This window comes from Hyaena hyaena, unplaced genomic scaffold (genome assembly GCF_003009895.1).
Source record: "Hyaena hyaena isolate Hyena2069 unplaced genomic scaffold, ASM300989v1 scaffold_168, whole genome shotgun sequence".
Taxonomy (NCBI): domain Eukaryota; kingdom Metazoa; phylum Chordata; class Mammalia; order Carnivora; family Hyaenidae; genus Hyaena; species Hyaena hyaena.
This window is the reverse complement of record NW_024080800.1, coordinates 2,783,886-2,789,927: the sequence shown is the minus strand read 5'-3', so window position 1 is coordinate 2,789,927 and position 6,042 is coordinate 2,783,886.

Genomic DNA, 6,042 nt, shown 5'->3' with positions numbered 1-6,042 from the left:
AAAAAAGTGCTCAGATACAACTCAAGACCACAGTGTGTGGAGCACCATTGCTGGTGGGGATGCGAAATGGGTATAGCCACTGTGGAAGGCCGTTTGGAAGTTTCTTACAAAACTAAACACACCCTCACTATATCACTCTGGAGTCACACCTCTTGTATACAAATGGGTTGAAAATTCATGTCTCTACAAATACTTGCTCAAAGATGTTTGGAGGAGCTCTATTCATAATTGACAAAACTTAGAAACATCTACAATGTCCTTCTGTGACTGAATGGATAAATAAACTGTGGTACCTCCAGAAAGTGGGCTGTTATCCCTCACTAAAGAGAAATGAGCTATCAAACCATAAAAAGACATAAGGGAACCTTAAATGCATATGATTAAGTGAAAAAAGCCAATCTAAAAAGTCTTCACAAAAATAAAATAATAAAGATGCTACATAGTGGGTGATGAACTATATGACTTTCTGGAAAATCAAAACCATGAGACAGTGAAAAAATCAGTGACTGCCAGGAGTTGGAGTGGGTGAAGACGGATGAATGGATGGAGCACAGAGGGTTTTTAGGACAGCAAAACTATTCTGTATGACACCTTAATGATGGATACATGTCATCAGACATTTGTCAAACCGTATGGAAAGCACAACATCAAAAGTGAACTCTAATGTAAACTATGGTCTTTGGGTGATAATGACATGTCAGCGTAGGGTCATCGATTGTAGCAAATGTACCAGTCTGGCTGGGGATGTTGATAGTGGGGGAGGCTATGTGTGTGGAGGGCTAGAGCATATATGGTACATCTCTGCACTTTCTGCTGAATCTTTCTGTAAACTAAAACTACTCCAGGGGCGCCTGGGTGGCTCAGTTGGTTGAGCATCTGGCTTCAGCTCAGGTCATGATCTCATGGTTTGTGGGTTCGAGCCCTGCATCAGGCTCTGTGCCGACAGCTCAGAGCCTGGAGCCTGTCTTCAGAATCTGTATCTCCCTCTCTCTGACCCTCCCCTGCTCACGCTGTCTCTCTCTTTCTCTCAAAAATAAATAAAACATTAAAAAATTTAAAACTACTCCAAAAAATAAATATTTATTATTATTATTATTTTTAGAACACACAAGAGATATCACCTCACACCCATTAGGATGGCTGCTATCAAAAAATGCCAGTGTGGATGTGGAGAAATTAGAACACTTGTACACTGTTGGTGGGAATGTAAAGTGGTATAGCTGCTATGGAAAACACTGTGGTTGTTCCTAAAACAAACTTAAAATAGAATTGCCATGTGACCCAGCAATGCCACTTCTGGATATATATGCCCCAAAGAATAGAAAGCAGTGTCTTGAAGAGGTATTTGTACATTCATGTTTATAACAGCATTATTCACAGTAGACAAGAGGTAGAGATAAACCAAGTGTCCTTCGATGGATGAATGAATAAATGTGATATATACTTGGAATGGAATATTACTCAGCCTTAAAAAGGAAGGAAATTCTGACACATGCTACCACATGGACGGCATTGACCACATTGAGGACATTACAGTAAGTAAAATAAGCCAGTCACAAAAAGACAAATACTGTACGATACCACTTACATAAGATACCCAGGGTTGTCAAAGTCACATAGACAGAAAATAGAAGCGTGGTCTCCAGAAACTGGAGAAAGTTGTTGTTTCATGGGTACAGAGTTTTATTTTTGCAAGATGAAAACATTGTGGACATTGCACAGTAAAGTGAAGTACTTAACATTACTAAACTGTACACTTAAAAATGGTTAAGATGGTAGGGGCTCCTGGGTGGCTCAGTTGGTTAAGCACTGAATTCAGCTCAGGTCATGATCTCACAGTTCATGGGTTCAAGCCCCACACTGGGCTCTGTGCTGACAGCTCCGAGCCTGCAGCCTGCTTCAGATTCTGTGTCTCCCTCTCTCTGCTCCTCTCCTGTTCATGCTCTGTCTCTCTCACAAATAAATAAACGTTAAAAAATATTTAAATGGTTAAGATGGTACATTTTATGTTATGTATAGTTTACCACAATTAAAAATAAAATAATGAATAAAAAAGTAAAAGAAGCACCCAGCCTTCCTAAGAGCATTACGAAACACAGACAGCAAAACGGAAAGAACTCTGATAAAATAAACTTCAATAAGGTGAGTGCTTCCAGACAAAATAAAAAAGCAAATGTTAAACTGGAAGGAAGATACATATTTGCAACTGTTGGGATAGGCTAAAGACTAATAGTAATCACTGATGAAATGTACCAAGAACTCTTATAACTCAAGAAGATTAAAGTGAACCATCCAATGGAGAAATAGATGTGAACCAGCCATTCTCAGAGAAAGCCCCCTCCTCCAAAAAAAGTTAGTAAACGCCAAATGATTTCATTCTCATTAGTTACCTAAAAATTTTACATTTCTATTTTAAAGCAAGAAGGTGGCAGGCCACCTGGCTGGCTCATTTGGTAGAGTGTGCAACTCTTGATCTCGGGGATGGGAGTTCAAAGCCCCACATTGGGCATGGAACCTACTTTAAAAAATAAAAAGTGGGGTGCCTGGGTGGCTTAGTCGGTTAGGCGTCCGACTTTCGCTTAGGTCATGATCTCGCGGTTCGTGGGTTCGGGCCCCGCGTCGGGCTCTGTGCTGACTGCCAGCTCAGAGCCTGGAGCCTGTTTCAGTCTGTGACTCCCTCTCTCTCTGACCCTCCCCTGCTCATGCTGTCTGTCTCTCTCTCTCTCCTAGAAATAAATAAAAATAAAACATTTTAAAAAAATAAAAAGTAAAACAAGGTGCTAAGTTTCTCCTTTTGGATTAAGAAAAATTTGAAAGACGGCTGATTGCCACATGGTTCTCTAGGGCACAAGGAGAGCCACAAAGGCTCAGCTGGACAACTACCTACTGAAGAATATAACTCAAGATGCAAACATCAATTTCCAACTTTTCTTTTTAAAGAAAAGCCATGGGTGTTATTACTTTTATAAGTGGGGGGCGGTTCTGGTGGTGGAATGCTTCTAAGGTGATGAGTCATGAAAATTAGCATTTTTCCAAATGTAATAAATATAATGGACAAAAAAAAATCATTGAAAAAAATCATTGATACTCAGTGTCTGAAGTGTGTGAAGAAGGAAAGGAAGTGGTCTCAGACACTATTGGCAGGAGCAAAAACTTGTACAACCTTTTAGGAAGACAGGTTGGCAGTTTCCACCAATATTTCAAATGTTCTCGTCTGATCAAATAATTCTGCTTTAAGAAAAATTATATAGATACACACACAAAAACATGAAAGCACATATATAAAGTTTTATTACTTTTAGCAATGTTTACATAAGAAAGAAATTGGAAATGATCCAAAAGTCCATCAATAAGATATGTTTAAATAATTCATAGTATATCCCTACTATGGAAAACTACACCAAGGTTTAAACAATTACCTGAACTGATTTGGAAAGACATCCAAGAATGTTATTAAGAGAACATGGCAAGTTTCAGACAGTTGTAAAGAGGTGTCTGGGTGGCTCAGTGGGTTGAGCCTCTGACTTCGGCTGGGGTTATGATCCCCTAGTTTCTAAGTTCAAGCCCCACATTAGGCTCACTGCTGTCAGTGCAGAGCCCGCTTCCAATCCTCTGTCCTCCTTTCTCTCTGCTTCCACCTCTCAAAAAAAATAAAAGCAAACATTAAAAAAAATTAAGAATAGTTGTAAAACCACATGTTATAATTCCATTTTTATAAAGTGATATAAAAGTGTAGAAAAATCTGGAAAACATTGGAAGGAATACACATCATACTGTTAACTGTGGTCATCTTTGACTCAGGTCTATGTGAGATTGCAGGAGATGTTTTCTAAAATACACATTTTTGTACCCGAGGTTTTTTTCATTGATTTTTTAAACTGGGGGGGGGGCATAAACAAATTTAAGGGTGGGTTTCCTCATAGTATAAAATACTGAGTACCTCCAGTACCTCGTTTAGCCCCTTGCCTTCCTACCCTTCCTTCTCTCTATCAAAGTCAAGGCAGCCCTCACCTCCCTAAGAATTTCCTAAGAGCTTCAATTTATTCAGTTATCCTTCCTTTCTGATCTCTGGGTTCTTTGGACTATGAATCACAACTAACTCCCTTTGATCATAGGCTTTTTATTGTTTACCAGCTCACTGTGCAAACAAAGGTGTATGTCCGGCCTCAGAGCTAAACGCTTAGAAGGAAACAGAGCCAGCCCTGACACTGTGAAGGGAAACGATGCCCTCTTTGGATTCCTGATCAGGACGAGAGACACTACCGCCCTGTCCCCACCCAAGGAGGGAGACTCGGAAGATGAGCTCATGACCTGGGCACTCGCTCTCAGCTGCCTCGGCCGGTGAGGACTGACAGCACTCTGTCCCTGCTGGACAGCTCCCACTGTATCCGCTGCCTGGCATGGCCCATCATCTAGTGAGGGCTTTCCAGGAACCTGAAAGGCTCAGGGAAGTTTCCTATGGGGCCTGGAGTTTAGACTTCACACTAAGCACTCAGTTCAATTGTCAAAAGGTAACTATACCTCATGATGGCTACAGTGACCCTTCTCCACAGGGGACAATCACAAGCCCTCATGTACAGCCTTCACTAACCTATCCTCTGGGATTTCCCCCTCCGTATCTACATCTGTTAATCCTCAGTTAATGAGGAAGACAGATCTGCACCAGGCCACTGCACCGGGTCACCCAAAACCATGTAGAACTCCCATGCAGTATCCCCAGAGTGGGTGCAGTTGTGCCTCTCTGGACAGCTAAAAGCTGAAGGGAAATGCCATTCATACCTGGAAAAAAAGTCCTGTGTGCCCTACTCACCTGCTGCCCACCCCCACAAGCTCCTTAGTCTGAGCTGAGTCACAGGGTGGGAGTGGGGGAATGTTCCCCAGGACACCTTAAGCAGGTATTCGATGCATGCTTCTTCTGATAAAGGGTAGGTATCCTGGGCACCCCCAGAGTTCCTAAGTCCACCCATTTGGGTGAAGCATGAGAATGCATTTCTAGCAGGTTACCCCGTCATGTGGGCGCTGCCTTCCAGTTAGGCTGGGGCTCTTGGGAATCACTGGGTTTGAAGATGGGGCAGAGTCAGGAAACCCAGGTGGGAAGCTGGGTCAAGACCAGAGCCTGAAGCAGAGGGGGGCCAGCAGGGGTGGGAGGGAGGCTGCAGAGCTGAGGGACATCTCCAAGGGAAGGCCACCAGGAAGAGAGCCCAGCTGGCTGCACTGCATGGGAGGAGGGTGCCTAGACTGACTTGGAGTTTCTCACCTGAAGGACCAAAGGGAAAGATTCTGAGGTGTGGAACCCAGGAGGCACAGAAGCTCTGAAGAGAGGACAGGGGTACAAGTTTGGAGGGTCATCTGGGTAAAGATGCCCGATAGGCACTGGGTCATTTCAGCCTGGATTAGGCATCAGGTGTGAGGACTGTGGGAATATGGGAGCCGAGGGTACTTGCCACAGCGCTGACGGCTGATCATGTGGGCAATGGAACAGCTACCCAGGGAGAGTACATGACTTAGGAAAAGAAGAGCAAGAGCCACACAGCTGTGGAAACTTCTACAGGCTTGTGAGTCTCATTAGGGGTGTTAAGACAGCTCCCTTGGTCTGTAATTCCCCAAACTTAGGGATCAGCAGAGGGAAATCCAGGGGACAGTGAAGTTCCAGAGGGGGCTGAAGGTGTCCTTGGATGCCCAGGTTGACTCAGCCCAGCATTTAGTAGCTCGTGTGAGGGACAGTGGGTAAGGAGGGCACATGGGATTTCCTTCTGGATGGCATTTCCCTTCAGCTTTTAGCTGTCCTGGGCTTGTACCAGACGAGGCACGACTGCACCCACTTTGGGGCTCAGCATGAGTGTCCCAGGCCGACCCGGGGTGGGGGTGGGGGGCTGCAGGCAGCAGGGCCTAAGGAGGGAGGTGCGGAGGGAGGAGGCCTACTGCCATTCTTGGTATGGTTCTCTCTCCAGGAGCGGAGCCGTATCTGGCCTCACTCTGGGCAGCTTATAAGGCCTGGTGTGAGTTTTGTTGATGCAAGTGCAGCATAAAAGGAACAAATCC